Source organism: Oryctolagus cuniculus, chromosome 6 (genome assembly GCF_051225735.1).
Source record: "Oryctolagus cuniculus isolate XC-2025 breed Fujian yellow rabbit chromosome 6, ASM5122573v1, whole genome shotgun sequence".
Taxonomy (NCBI): domain Eukaryota; kingdom Metazoa; phylum Chordata; class Mammalia; order Lagomorpha; family Leporidae; genus Oryctolagus; species Oryctolagus cuniculus.
This window is the reverse complement of record NC_142872.1, coordinates 166,459,939-166,474,512: the sequence shown is the minus strand read 5'-3', so window position 1 is coordinate 166,474,512 and position 14,574 is coordinate 166,459,939. Positions and strand designations below refer to the sequence as shown.

The 14,574-nt window shown below is 53.0% G+C and overlaps 1 protein-coding gene across 46 annotated transcripts in view; it reads left to right on the top strand.

The window, feature by feature from the left end:
- The first annotated feature begins 320 nt into the window (after positions 1-320).
- Positions 321-14,574, top strand: part of PTK2 (protein tyrosine kinase 2) — a 296,019-nt gene continuing 281,765 nt past the window's right edge. For 37 of the 46 annotated variants that reach the window (XR_016236040.1, XR_016236042.1, XM_089335789.1 and 34 more), the window contains exon 1: positions 321-532. The gene's annotated coding sequence lies outside the window, so the exon portion shown is untranslated. The remainder of the gene's footprint in view (positions 533-14,574) is intronic. The other 9 variants (XM_070075579.2, XM_089335781.1, XM_070075555.2 and 6 more) reach the window with 5 other exon arrangements.

The following is a 14,574-nucleotide window of genomic DNA, read 5'->3' as shown; positions in this document are numbered from 1 at the left end:
GGGCCGACGCGGGCGCCCCCCTGTCCGTCCAACCCTGCCGGCCGCCAGTGCCGCCGGGGGAGCGCCCACCCCCGCCGCAGGACGCCCGCCAGCGCCGCGACCCCGGCCCCCCCACGCCAGGGCTTCCCCCGGCCGGCGGCCACGCCCGCGCGCAGCCTCCGGCCACCCCGAGAGCCAGCTCCACGGTCCCGGAGCGGACGTCGGGAGCGGCGCCCGGGGCGCACCGGGCATGCGCGGATCGCGACGCGCATGCGCGGTCCTCCGGGGAGGCGGAAGCTCGGCGCCGAGCCGCGGCCGGGCGTGCGCAGCCGCGGGGAGGCGCGCGCCTCAGCCGGCCGCCGCGCACGCGCACGGGTCCGCGCCGACTCAGCACGGCCCCGAGGGCGCGAGCCCGCCGCCGCCGCCGCCGCCGCCTCCGGGCCAGCACCACTGTGCGCCCGCGGCGCGAGGCGTGGGAGGGAGCGCGGCCGCCGGCGCCGGCGCCGCCCCGTCGTAGTCTGCCTCCGTCGCACGGTGCTGAGCCGCGGCCCGAGTGAGTGCGGGGCGCGGGGCGCGGGCCGGGGGCGGCGGGCGGCGGGCGGCGCCTGGTCGTGGGCAGGGCCGCGGCCCCTGGGGCGGAGGGCAGCGCGGGGCCGGGCCGACCGCCGCGGCGCGGATCCGGCGGAGACCGGCTTCCTCCGGCGCCCCCGCCCGCCGGCCGGGCTCGCGGGCTCGCGGGCGGGCGGGAGGCCGGCGGGGCTGGGGCGTGCGGCGGCCGGGGGCGCCGGAGCAGGCCGAGGGGGCCTGTGGGCCGGGGGCGCCTCCGCGGAGCGCACCGAGCGCCGGAACAAAAGGCGGCGGCCGGGCCGGGCCGGGCCGGGAGGCGGCCTGCTTTCGGGGCGCGGCCGGCGGGGGCCGCAGCCCCCGTGCGCCCGGGTGTCCCGCTCGGGCCGGGCGGGCGCCCCTTTGTAGCGGGGGGCTGGGGGTCCGGCGAGCCGCAGCCGGGGTCTGGCGGGGCGGCGGATGGTGGAGCCGCGGGGATGGCGGTGGGCGCCCGCGGGGCTCGGGAGGGCGCGGGGGCCCTGCGTGGGAAGGGAGGCCCTCGCCGTGTGGGCAGAAGCCCCGGCCCTCGCGGCTGGTGCCGTTTTCAGACGGGGCACGGTCGGCGCTCGACGGTCAGCGCTGCCCCGGCGCGGGGCGCGGGGCGTGGGGCGCGGGGCGCGAGTGCGCGCCGCTGCCGTCGGCCGTGCGTCCTGCTTGGCCCCGCACGTCCCGGGGCGCCCACACCCGGCGTCCGTGCGGTGGTGGCTCTGTGGCCGCCCCGGGAGGGAGGCCCAGCCGAACTCGCGCGGTCCGGTTCCTGAGGGTCAGCGAGGCAGGACGCCGTCGGGGCCCGTGCGGTGGTCCGGCGGGGCGCCCCTGCGAGGCCTGGGCCGAGGGGAGGCCTCGGGTGGAGCAGACGTCGCGTTCACAGCTCAGCCCCGAAAAGTCGGGTGAAGGTCGGGGCCAGTGTCCGAGGGTCCAGCGGAGCGGAAGGCGGGCTGCGGCGAGGGTCCCGCGATGCTCCCTGCAGGCCTGGGGGTCGCCTAACCGAGCCCGGCCGCGCTCCCCGGGAGGCTGGACAGGGGCCTCGGACCGAGTGGCTGCGCCTGGCGGTGCTGTGTGCGGGCCTGGGCGCGCCGAGTGGGCTGGCTGAGGAGTGGGTGGCCGCGTTTCTCCGCCTCGCAGCCCTGCGCTTCGTGGTGTCTTACTTTTGAGAAAACAGTCTTGTGCAGGATGGATTCAAAGCGGGCCGGCGCCGCGGCTCACCAGGCTAATCCTCCGCCTGCGGCGCCGGCACCCCGGGTTCTAGTCCTGGTCAAGGCACCGGGTTCTGTCCTGGTTGCCCCTCTTCCAGGCCAGCCCTCTGCTGTGGCCTGGGAGTGCAGTGGAGGATGGCCCAGGTGCTTGGGCCCTGCACCCCATGGGAGACCAGGAGAAGCACCTGGCTCCTGCCATCGGATCAGCGCGGTGCGCCGGCCATAGCGGCTCTTTGGGGGGTGAACCAGCGGCAAAGGAAGACCTCTCTCTCTCTCTCTCTCTCTCTCTCTCTCTCTCTGGCTAACTCTGCCTGTCAAAAAAAAAAAAAAAAAAAAAAAAGGATTTACAGCACTAATGCAACATGTAAAATACTCAGTTTTGAAATTAAAGGTTTCCAGTTTAGATTTTCACTTAGGTCAATTCTTACTTTAAATTTCAGTGACATTAAAAGTTCTGTTTTAACCCTATTTGGGAGGTGCATTTTGTTTTTACCAGTATGAAATCAGTACTTTTTGCCTTAAAGCTCTAGTTTATCAGAACATGTTTTCATTACTGTTTTCCCCTGTCAAAATTCAGAAGATTGCAGTGGGAGTCTGAGAATTTTTTTCTGATACCTGTATAAATAATTTAAAATGAGAAGTCTTGACATTTGGGTAAGGTGAGTAAGTGACCTTACTGGCGTCGGTAGGGGGTTCTCCGGGAAGCGTCTGCCCGCAGGTGAGTGCGCGTGTTCAGCTGCCCGTCGGGGCTGCGCCTGGTCTCACCGGACCCCTCTCTCAGTAGTGGGCTGAGCCCTTTGTCTCTACCAACATGTTGGCAAAACTTTATTTCATTTCTTGACTCAGGGTGGCCTAGAGCAAGAGAAATGAAATTCGTACCTACTAGTTCCTGGCATTTCTAAAAATAATGCAAAAAAATCTAAATCACAACTATTTCTGTTTATAAAGCAGCAGAGAAACCTTCTGTGTTCCAACCTGTGTGTGTGTGTGTGTATAAAACAGTTCCACGTTGGAAATAAAATTTATTGTAAGGTTGATTTATTGAGTTGAGTGTGGACGGCTGTGGGGCGAGCGGTGCCTTCCACCCCCTGCTTCACTCCCCGGTGGCTGCAATGGCTGGAGCCGGGCTGCTCAGAGCCAGGAGCTTTTTCAGGGTCTCCCAGGTGAATGCTGGCGTCTGAGGCCCCGGCCGTCTGCTGCTGCTTTCCCAGGTGCGTTCTCAGGGAGCTGGATTGGAAGTGGAGCAGCCGGGACTTGGGCCACCGCCCGTATGCCTGTGTCACCCGCGCAGCTTGCCCTGCCATGCCACGACGCTAGCCCCAGGAAATGAAATTTAGATAAGCATATATAGTTCAACTCCAAGTGGACTTTTGCACATGTTGTTAATCATAGCCTGATTTCCAAAACACTCTACTGAAATAGTTTGTAAGCAGAAGTAGATGTTTTCGTCTGAGTGGCTCTGTTACCACTCTTTAGCAGTAGGAAGCCTCAGAAAAACACTAGTGGCATCACAAGTTTACCAATTTTTAGGAACATGAAGGTGTTTCTTACAGACTTTAAGACTCATTTAATGAAAATAATCATGTAAATTTTATTGATGTGCATTTCCATTTATTATAAACTCATTTATTATAAACTGAGAGAAAAATCCTGTATTTGAATATTGTCCAATGATAGGGAAGAAAGATAGCATTTGCCAGGCTCCCACTGAGACCCAGTAGTTGGTAGATGTGACTGCTGCTGCCTTTTTGTAAAGTCGGTCTCACGTCTGCTCTGTGCCATGGGCCAGACCTGAGCTGAAGGCTTTACTGCTTCGTCTCCTTCATGCCTCACGTGTTGTGGGCGTATTTGTGTCCTTTGTGTTTTGTGGAAGCCTAGGTCACTCGCTCACAAGCGACCCCCGGGAGGCCCTGCTGGCAGCACGCCGAGAGGACGGGGCTGGTGTTGTGTGCAGTGGGGGACGCGGCTGCCTTGCTCTGCTCGGTCCCGCTGATGCCCCTGGGAGACAGCAGCTCCAAGTGCTCGCCCCTGCCACCTGCACGGGAGACCTGGCCGAGTTCTGGGCTCCTGGCCAGCCCTGGCCGTTGTGGGCGTTTGTCATGGAACCAGAGGACAGAAGATGTCTGTCTGTCTCTGCCTTTCAAGTAGATGAAAATAAATGAATAAACATTAAGAGCTTAACCCAGTCTTCTGACTAGAAGTCAATAGTACGACTAAATGACCGTGTCTGGGAGATGTCGGTGATTACGTTTCCTGTCTGAGTCTCACACTGTCAACATGAAATTCTCTTCTGCCCTAGTAGCTTAGGTAGCTTCATGAATGTATCAGAGTTGTTTATTTTTAATCAATTTCGAATTCAGTAAGAATAGTTAATGCTCCGAGTGATTGATGCTTCTTATTTGCCGAAGGATGTGCTTTAGTAACCCCTACAGAGGTTTTTTCCTTGGGTTGATGCTGTTTATGATGGGAAACTGTCGCTCCCCCTCTTCGTGGAGGAGCAACACAGGACCCTGCGCTGTTCTTTCGTCTGCTCGGCCCTCCCCGGGTTTGCTGCTGGTTCTTCCCGGGTTGGCTACTGTCCCTTCCACCTCCGTGGAAGGGCAGTTCCCCCTGCCACATTCCCCACTTCCGCAGGGGAGCGGCACACCGCCGGCCGGCTCTTCTCGGGGGCTGCACGGGTTCCCTTAGATGTTCCCCATAGATGTTCCTGGTGCATGCCGTCTCTCTCCTCCTTTATAGTCCTCCTCCGCCAATCCCAACTCGGCTGCCCACACGCCGAGTATGCTGCTCTCCAATCAGGAGCAAGTCCTACAGTTTATTAGTTGAACTGGAGGCAGCTGTGCGGAAGCTGTTTACTTCTCTCCCAACGCCATGTTGTGGGAGAGCAGATGCATAGAATAAGTCTTAATTTCAGTAACTTAGTCCAGTCCGGATTGCTCCCCACAGGAAACAGTTTTTGGGGAGCAAGAAGAAAATACTGGACTGTGAGCCTCTTGTGGAGAATCCTAGTATTTTAATCTCTGACACACTGCTGTGCTATCCGTGTTTTTGAAATGAATGCTACCAGTTTAGAGTTTTGCATCCTGCTTTTAAGAGTGACCTATCTCTTCCATTTTTGGGGCCAGTGCCCCTCCACCGAGGTTCAGAGTCTTGTGTAGGGCGGAAGAGCCTTGTTTGTGGCCGTCTGTGTCTGGATCTCCTTGCCTCCAGATTCTGTATCAGAGTTCTTCCCATCTGGTGGTTTGGCTTCTGCTGGGGCTGCAGGTGCTGGCTGTGTGTGCTGCTCTCTCCACCCAAGCGACATACATTTGTCTCAGCTGGGCTGATGAGCGAGCTTAGCAGTTTTATGTAGGTTCTGTTTGTTGGTAGATGGTATGTTTTGTGAGAAAGCTCCATGAAGACAGATTTTTTTTTCTCTTTTGTTCTTACAGGTTTATTTGTAGCCCTAGTGAGTTAAGCTACCGTCTGCAGCGTTGGCATCCCATATGGATCCTCATTCAAATCCCAGCTGCTCCACTTCCCTTCCGGCCCCTGCTAATGTGCGTGGGAAAGCAACAGAAGATGGCCCAAGTGTTTGGGCCCCTGCACCCATGGGGGAGACCCGGAAGAAGCTCCTGGCTCCTGGTCAGCTTGGCCCAGCCCTGGCTGTTGTGGCCATTTAGGAAGTGAACCAGCGTATAGAAGATTCATTCTCTCTCTCTCTCTCTCTCTCTCTCTCCCCTTTCAAATAAAGAAAATAGGAGTGACCTGACTTAAGCATTGGCAAAAAAGATTTGGAAAAAAATGCATAGAACAGTGATGGAAAGGGAAGAATTTAAACACAAAACTGTTAAGTGAACACCAACCTAATATTAAAAAATGTTATTTAAAAGGCAGAGAGAGGGAGACTGAGAGAGATCTTCCACTGGCTGCTGGCTCAACAGCTGGGGCTGAGTCAGGCTGAAGCCAGGAACCTGGAGCTCCTTTTAGGTCCCTGACACGGGTGCAGAGACCCGAGCGTGGGGACACCTTCCCTGCTTTTCCAGGTACATTAGCAGGGAGCCGGACTGGAAGTGGAGCAGCTGGGCCTCCAGCTGGTGCCCATGTAGGATTTGCTGGTGTTGCAGGAGGTGGCTAACCCACTGTGCCACAACGCTGGCCCCAGAAATTTGTTTTGTGTAGTACTGCGTCCCCGGTATCTGACACAGTATTTTTTGAGTGAGTGAACCAAAGAACCCAGGAGTGTTAATTATTGGAGAACTGTTAATTGCAGCAGTCAACTGCTACTATTTTGTTTGCCTTGGTAAAGAACCTCACCTAGAACCATGGAAGGAAGACTTGACACTATCGGGGAGAACTTGATTATTTATGTTTTCAGCTTTGCTTTAAAAAACAAAATAAAGTACTAGTGTCCTCAGATGAGCCAGGAAAAAATGGTGCTCTCTCCTTACAGTTCCAAAACTTTCCTGTTCTCTGTAAGTTGACCTTGTGTTCATTGACTCATCCTCGTTTCTGGAGACAGAGTTGTTCAAAGTGACACAACGTGAGTGGGGTTTTTAAAGGATTCCTGATGACTGGTCCAGAAAATGCTTTATAGGGTTCACGTGAAGCCCCGAAACCACGTAGGACAGCCCTCCTCTCAGTGCTGAAGCGCCGGTCGCCCAGGGCCAGAGCATCTCAAAGCTTTCACTGCGGTTCAGATGGGACCTTTTGCAAGGGACAGGTCAGCACCAGGTCAGGACAGGTCAGGACAGGTCAGGACGCTCGCTCGGGTAAGCAGGGTCAGCACTCCAGTTGGAAATCCTTCCTGAGGCTCTGCAGTCGCTCTGGTCAGAGTTCCTCTTTAGTCATGAGATGCTTGTGGGGGGATGCTGACACCCACACGTGCCACTACGCTCCAGGGGGTTTTCAGTGGTTCTCACAGCACCTAGACATGTGGTGGACATGCAAGTGCTCCTGCCTGTCTGTGACCTGGCCCAGCCCCGCTGTAACGTGGGGCCCAGCAAGTGATCGTAACGTGGGGCCTGGGTGCTTCTGTGCGCGCTCACGTCTGGGAACTGCTGCTTTCTAGAGCGTCGTGAAATGAAGGCAAGTCACCGAGGCGAAAGCTGTTCGTGATTTGGGATGCGCATGTGACCCTTTTTGACCACTGGTGAGAGTGTCTTCACTTTAGGGGTCTGAAACATAATTTTTAGAATTTTCAGAATCTTGGAAAGACCTTACAGCTACTTTTTATTTAGGAATTTTGGCTGTTTTATGCAGGGTTTAGGTTATTTATTTTTTATTGAGTCTTGCTTTGGAATCTAAATGAACAATTCTACATTGAAACAGCAGTTTGTATGGTTCTACACTTGTGGCTTTTGGCAAATAGCAGGAGGGTGTGTACATGTCAGTGCTTAAGGCATAAGTTCCCTGCTGGTTTTGTTTTGGTGCTGAAAAATTGGCTATCATGTACTAGAATCAGGGTTATTGCCAAGTTGTGGGGTGACTAATGAAGCAGTCTTGTGTGAGTTGGTTTTATGCCTAGCAATGAATTCTTGTTTAAATTCAATGCATTTTCTTTTGTCTTTTGTGCTTTGCTTTTTTCCTAAGAAAAGGCTAATAAAAACTACAGAATCTACAAAGATGAAATTGGTGATGGGCCTTCTGTATATTGCTGCAGGTTCAGATGGCGTCTGATGGCAAGTGGACGTTGTAAGCCGCGGGTCAAGGGTTCCGTTCCGTGTTATGCATCCTTGAGTCAGTAAATAATCGGTGTCAGGAATGAAGAGGCTCCTGTCCCTGTGTTTGGTAATTGAGCGGTGCTCAGTGCTCGAGTTGGTGAGGGAGAGCCCTGCAGCAGGTTTCCAGGAGGGTGGGGTCTCGGGGGCAGACTGAGGCACGGAGGGCAGTGGGGGCTTTGTTGTAGGGCTGTCGAAGTATACGGAGGTTGTAGAATCAGAGGTGGACAGTGAACGTAGCCGGGCTGGAATCTTCAGTAGCGAGAGGGGTGTTTGCGTGGAATCCCCTCACCTCCAGCGGACTCTCATTCAAGTGTGCAGCTCCCCGGCAGCAAAAGTAATGGAGTGAGCTGGCGGGAGAAGTGATCTGGAACAGTCGAGTTCTCCTTAAACTTGGTCGGGTGGAGTTAGTTACAGTTTAGTCAGTTCTGGATTGTGGCCTCCATTGAGTGTACTTGAAAGAGTGCCTGGCCTTGGAGCCGACATGTGGCGTCGTGGGTGAAGCCGCCACCTTCAATGCAGTCATCTCATGTGGGTGCTGGTTTGTGTCCCGGCTGCTCCACTTAAGTTCAGCTTCCTGCTAATGGCCTGGGAAAAGCAAAGATGGCCCTAGTGTTTGGGCCCCTGCCACCCATGAAGGAGACGTGGATGAAGCACCTGGCTTCTGCCTGGCTCAGCCCTGGCTGTTGAGGTCACTTGGGCTGAACCAGCGAATTGAAGGCATCTCTCTCTCTTTCTCCCTCTCTCCCTCTCCCTTCTTCCCTCTCTCCTTCCCTCTGGGTAATTCTGACTTTCAAAATAAATAAATAAATCTTTTGAAAAAGAAAGGGGAAAAAAATGAGTGCCTGGCCCCGAAGAGTTTTTCCCAAAATGAGTCTTGTGGGGCCAGCGCTGTGGTGTGGTGAGTAAAGCCGCCGCCTACAGTGCTGGCGTCCCGTATCGGCGCTGGTTGGAGTGTCAGCTGCCTCTCTGTAACTGCCTTGCAAGCAAATAAATAAATGAATCTTAAAACAAAGAGTGATTCTGCTGCCTCTGGGCCCTGACGCGTCTCTGTCCACCGTTCTCTCTGCTTACTTCTCCAGCACATCCCTTCCTTGCCCTGCCGACCCCTCCGGTGAGGTCTGCAGCCTGTGGTTTTCAGTAGCCTTTTCTGATTATCATGGAGTTGTACTCTGTGTACATTCACCGGCCATTGGGATTTACTCTTGCAGAGTGCCCGTATTTTTCTATTAGATCTCTTTTCCCTCATTGATTGGTAGTTTCTTTATATATTCAGAGTACAGTCCTTTGTTGTATATTTTGCTGCTAACTCTTCTTACTCTAGTATGCAATTTGAATGATTCTCAATGGTGGTTTTTTTTTATTGAACAGAAAAAAGTTAAATTTAATGTAACCTAGTTTATCAGTCCTCTAAAAAAATTAATATAACCTAGTTTTATCAGTCCTTTTTTTTATTTGAAATAATTACAAAGAGAGGGAGAGACAGGGATTTTTTTTAAAAGATTTATTTATTTATTTGAAAGAGTTACACAGAGGAGGAGAGGCAGAGAGAGGGGTCTTCCATCCGCTAGTTCACTCCCCAGTTGGCCACAATGGCTGGAGCTGCGCTGATCCAAAGCCAGGAGCTAAGAGCTTCTTCCAGGTCCCCGACAAGGGTGTAGGGGCCATCTTCTACTACTTTCCCTGGCCATAGCAGAGAGCTGGATTGGAAATGGAGCAGCCGGGACTCCAACCGGCAACCATATGGGATGCCGGCTCTGCAGGTGGAGGCTTTACCCGCTACAATGCTGGCCCCAGGGGATTTTCCTTCTGCTGATTTCACTACACAAATGGCTGCAACAGCCCACCAGTGTTGGCTAGGCTGAAGCCAGGAGCCTTGAATTCCATCTGGGTCTCCCATGTCGATGACAGGGGTCCAGGCACTTGGGGCCATCTTCCACTGTTTTCCCAGGCACATTGGCAGGAAGCTGGATTGGAAGCAGAGCAGCTAGGACTCAACCTGTGCTCATGTGGGGTGCTGGCATTGCGGTGGCAGCTTAGCCTGCTGCTCCACACACCAGCCCCTGTAGTGGAGTTGGTACTCTTCTTACCCTGAGCGCATGAACTAATTCCCCTGGTATTTTCTAAGTGCTTTATAATTTTGCCTTTCCCCTTTAACTTTGCAATATACTGGAAATTGGTTTTGGAATCCAATTTCATTTTTGTGTATGTTTTAGAATTACTTGTCAACTTCTAGAAAAATTCCTTCAAATGTTGTTCAGTATTATTGAATGCATACAAGGTTATTTTTGAAAGTTCATGGAAAATTGCATTAAAAGAAATTTATTTTGGTAATCCTGGCTTTGGCCTGGCCCACCCCTGGCTGGTGCAGGCATTTGAGGAGTGCACCAGTGAATGGAATCTCTGTCTCTCTGTCCCTGTCTGTACGCATCTCAAAAAATTAAATGAAAATTTTAAAAACATTTGAAAAATGCCTTGTGTCTGTACTGCATGTGTGGACTTTTTTCCTTTGTCCATTATTCCCTGAACAGTAAGTATAACAACTATTTACATAGCACTGGCATGATCATAGATGTTATAAGTAATCTAGAGATTATTTAAAGTATGGGAGGATGTGCATGGATTGTATGCAAATACTATGCCACTTTATATGAGGGGCCTGAACAGCTGTAGATTTGTGGGGGCAGTGTTCTGGAACCAAATTCTCCCTGGGTACCAAACACCGACTGTACTGTCCAGAATCCAGGCTTTGATCCCTTTCCTTCTTCCTTGCAGTACTGTAAAAATTAAAGCTGGTAAGTTTTCAGAATTGGCAAATGTCTTCAGTACAAAGGTGATTGCTCATTATCTGTTTGGGTTCTTGGTTTCCCTTTAGTTTTGGCCTGGCATTTCCTTCTTATTTTGTCAGTTTCTTTTTGCTTTTAAGATCCAACATGTATTCCACCTATGTTTTGTAGTCTTTTTTTTTTTTTTAAAGGGGACAGTTGGGCTGAACAGCATAGCAAGCAGTTAAGGAGCCAAGGAGAATTCATTCCTTTCTCATGTCATACGAGTTGAGTCCAGATCCAGACCTGATACTAACGTGCTACTTACTAGCCACTTGTGGTTGGCTAAATTGAAGTTAATTAAAATTAAATAAGATTAAAAGTTCTGTTCTGGGGCCAGCACTGTGGCATAGTGGGTTAAGCTGCCATTTGTAATGCCGGCATTCCATATGGACACCAGTTCGAGTCCTGGCACCTCCACTTCCTATCCAGCTCCCTTGCTGCCTGGGAATGGCCCAGGTGCTTGGGCCCCTGCACCCTTGTGGGAGACCCAGATGAAGCTCTGGTGGTTGAGGCCATTTGGGGAGTGAACCAGTAGATGGAAGATCTCTCTCTCCGTCTCCCTCCCCTCCCCTCCCCCTCCTTCTCTTTCTCTCTCCCCTCCTTCCCCCTCCCTCTCCTCACCCTCTCCCTCTCACCCACTTTCTCTCCCTCCCTCCCTTCCTCTCCCTCTCTCACTGTAACTCTGACTTACAAATAAATAATCTTTTAACAAAGAAGTTCTGTTACAGCAGTTCCTGCATTTCAGTGCTCCACCACCATGCCTCATTATGGCCATTGGATAGCACAGGCGTAGCTTGTTTCTCCATTGCAGGAAGTCCTGTCAGTGCAGGCTAAATGGAGAACCTCATCAGGGTCTTGCACATGCACGTGGCTCTTCATTTGAGAACCACTAATACAGGTAACCTTGCTGCTTAAGATTTGTATAGTTTTTGAAATCTGTGTAGCTAAAACAGCTGGGCAGACGACTGGCTTTATTTTTTTTATAAAAGATTTTATTTATTTATTTGAGAGGCAGAGTTATGGACAGTGAGAGGGAGAAACAGAAAGGTCTTCTGTCTGCTGGTTCACTCCCCCAAAGAGCCACAACAGCTGGGGCTGGGCTGATCCGAAAGCAGGAGTCAGGAACTTCTTCTGGACCTCCCATGTGGGTGCAGGCGCAAGCACTTGGGCCATCCTCCACTGCCTTCCCAGGCCACAGCTGAGAGTTGGACTGGAAGAGGAGCAACCAGGACTAGAACCCGGTGCCCATATGGGATGCCGGTGCCACAGGTGGAGGATTAACCTAGTGAGCCACGGTGCCGGCCCCTGGGCATTCTTTTTTTTTTTTTTTTTTTTTTGACAGGCAGAGTGGACAGTGAGAGAGAGAGACAGAGAGAAAGGTCTTCCTTTGCCGTTGGTTCACCCTCCAATGGCCGCCGCGGCCGGCGCGCTGCGGCCGGCGCACCGCACTGATCCGATGGCAGGAGCCAGGAGCCAGGTGCTTTTCCTGGTCTCCCATGGGGTGCAGGGCCCAAGCACCTGGGCCATCCTCCACTGCACTCCCTGGCCACAGCAGAGGGCTGGCCTGGAAGAGGGGCAACCGGGACAGAATCCGGCGCCCCGACCGGGACTAGAACCCGGTGTGCTGGCGCCACTAGGCGGAGGATTATCCTAGTGAGCCACGGCGCCGGCCCCCTGGGCGTTCTTTAAGTGTTTTCCCAGGCCATAGCAGGGAGCTGGATCAGAAGAGAAGCAGCTGGGACTCAAACCGGTGCCCATGTGGGATGCCAGTGCCGCAGAAGGATTAACCTGCTGTGCCACAGCACTGGCCCCGATGATTGACTCTAATAGGTTGTTGTGAAATGTCACCCTAAGGTACAGACCAGTTCTCAGACCAGTCGAGGTGATGAAATGGGAGGCTGTTACACACTGAGTGGGAAGCCACTGAGTATGAGTATTGGTGTTTTAACTTAGAACTCTCTGTCAGGGGCTGGTGCTGTGGCGCAGGAGGTCAAGCTGCCACTTGTCATGCCTGCGACTGTATCCAAGTTCCAGTTCAAGTCCCAGTTACTGTTTCCAGTCCAGCTCCATCTTTAATGTGTTCATATGTCTGGGATAAGGTGACACAGGTATTTGGGCCCTTGCCGTCCTAGTGGGAGACCAGGACGGGGTTCTTGGTTTCAGCATGGCCCAGACCTAGCTGTTACAGCCGTTTGGGGAGTGAACCAGCAAATGGGAAATCTCTCTCTAGTTCTGTACCCCCTCCCCGCACCTTTCAAGTAAATGTAAAGTCTTTCCGTAAAAAAGAAATACCTGTTAAATGTAACTGAAAGGCTCTGTGAACACATTTACCTGAGTTCACCTGTGTCCTAGACCCAGTGGCCCCTGCCTCAATTTTGCTTCCCTCAGTGATGTGCAGAGCTGCAGGCACTGCGGGTCTGGTAGAGACCCACACCCGCATTCTTGGGAGATCTGTGGAGTTAGCTTGGTGGAGGGAAGAAAGCTCTAGATGGGAGAAAGGCAGCAGCAAAGCCCGGAAGTTGGTCAGATGTGCAGACGTTGGTTTCTGCAACTTAAATTTGATTTCTAGTGTAACTCGATGTGGCAGAAACCGCAGCTTCAAGAAAATGCCTCGGGGCCTGTGCTGTGTCACAGTGCCAGCACCCCACATGGGCACCGGTGCCATTCCTGGCTGCCCCACCTCTGATCCAGCTCCCTACTAACATGCGGGTGGGGAGAGCTTGAGCCCTTGTATACACGTCGGAGACCCAGTTAAAGTTCCTGGCTTCAGCCTGGCCCAGCTATGGCCTTTGCTGCCATTTGGGGAGTGGGCCAGTGGAGGGAAGGTAACACTCTCCCTGTTTTTCTCTGTGTGTGTGTGTCTGTGTGTGTGCGTTTCTCTGTAATTCTGCCTTTCAAATAAAATTAACAAACCTTTGGGAAAAAATGTCTTCAGGGGAAAACGTCCAAGTCACGATATTGCATATTCCGTGTGTTCATTGCTGGTTACTTGGTCGTCAGGGCTGTGTCGTTAGGGACGTGTATTCCGTGTGTTCATTGCTGGTTACTTGGTCCTCGGCGCTGTGTCGTTAGGGACGTGTCGGAAGTTCTCGTTTGGCTTCACAGGGCACTATTCTTTGAGCGTGTTCTCAGTTGTTAGGAGCAGAGGTCGTGCCTGCAGCAGTTGGTCAGCCCAGGCAGTCTCTGGGCATATTTCAAGGAACTAAGGCATGTTAAGCATACCTGTTGTCTCCTTGTCACTCTGGGAGAAAGGGTTCAAGCCTGTCAGTACGTTGGGCTGTGGTGTAGACTCTGTACAGCCTGGGTAGGTAGAGATGAAGGAGTGGAAGTGAGGCTAGGCACAGGGAAAAGGTCAGGGCCGCTCTTCGTGGCTGCCCGGGGAATAGCAGCAGCACTGATCCGTCACCACACAAGCTTAGTTTAACTACTGGGCTGGGTATTTATTTATTCATTTATTTTATTTATTTGAAAAGCAGAGTTACAGAGAGGCAGAGGCAGAGAGAGGTAGGTCTACCATCCGCTGGTTCACTCCCTAAACGGCTGCAACGACTGGAGCCGTGCTGATCTGAAGCTAGGAGCCAAGAGCTTCTTCTGGGTCTCCCATACGGGTACAGGACCAAGGACTTGGGCTATCTTCTGCTTTCCCAGGCCATAGCACTGCAGGCGCTGGCTTTTACCCACTAGACCACAGTGATGGTCCCTGGGCTGTGTTTTTAGACTGGAGAAATTGTCTCAAAATAGTGTGTGCAGGTGTTGTATCAAGGCTTCTCAGTCTTTAATGTGCATCAGTCACCTGGGATCTTGGTTAATTTTAGACTGTAGTTCCGTCTGTCTCGGGAGTGCTCAGACTCGCATGTCTAGCAAGTTCCCAGGTGATGCTAGTGTTAGTAGTGGTGTGGCCACCCAACTTGGAATAGCAAGGCTTCAGTGTCCAGAGTGTAGGTCTAGATGGCACTGAGTCTGACTTAGTCTAAAAGTTGAATAGGACCCAGCACTGTCGTGTAGCAAGTTAAGCTGCCACCTATATGGGAGCTGGTTGGAATCCTGGCTGCCCCACTTCTGATCCAGCTCCCTACTAATGTGCCTGCCTAGGAAAGCAGCGGAAGATGGCCCAAGTCCTTGGGCCCCTGCACCCACGTGGGAGACCTGGATGAAGCTCCTGGCTTTGGTCTGGCCCAGCCCTGGCTGTTGTGGCCATTTGGGGAGTCAACCAGCAGATGGAAGATGTCTCTTCTCTCTCCCCACAACCCCCACTCCCTCGCCTCCCCC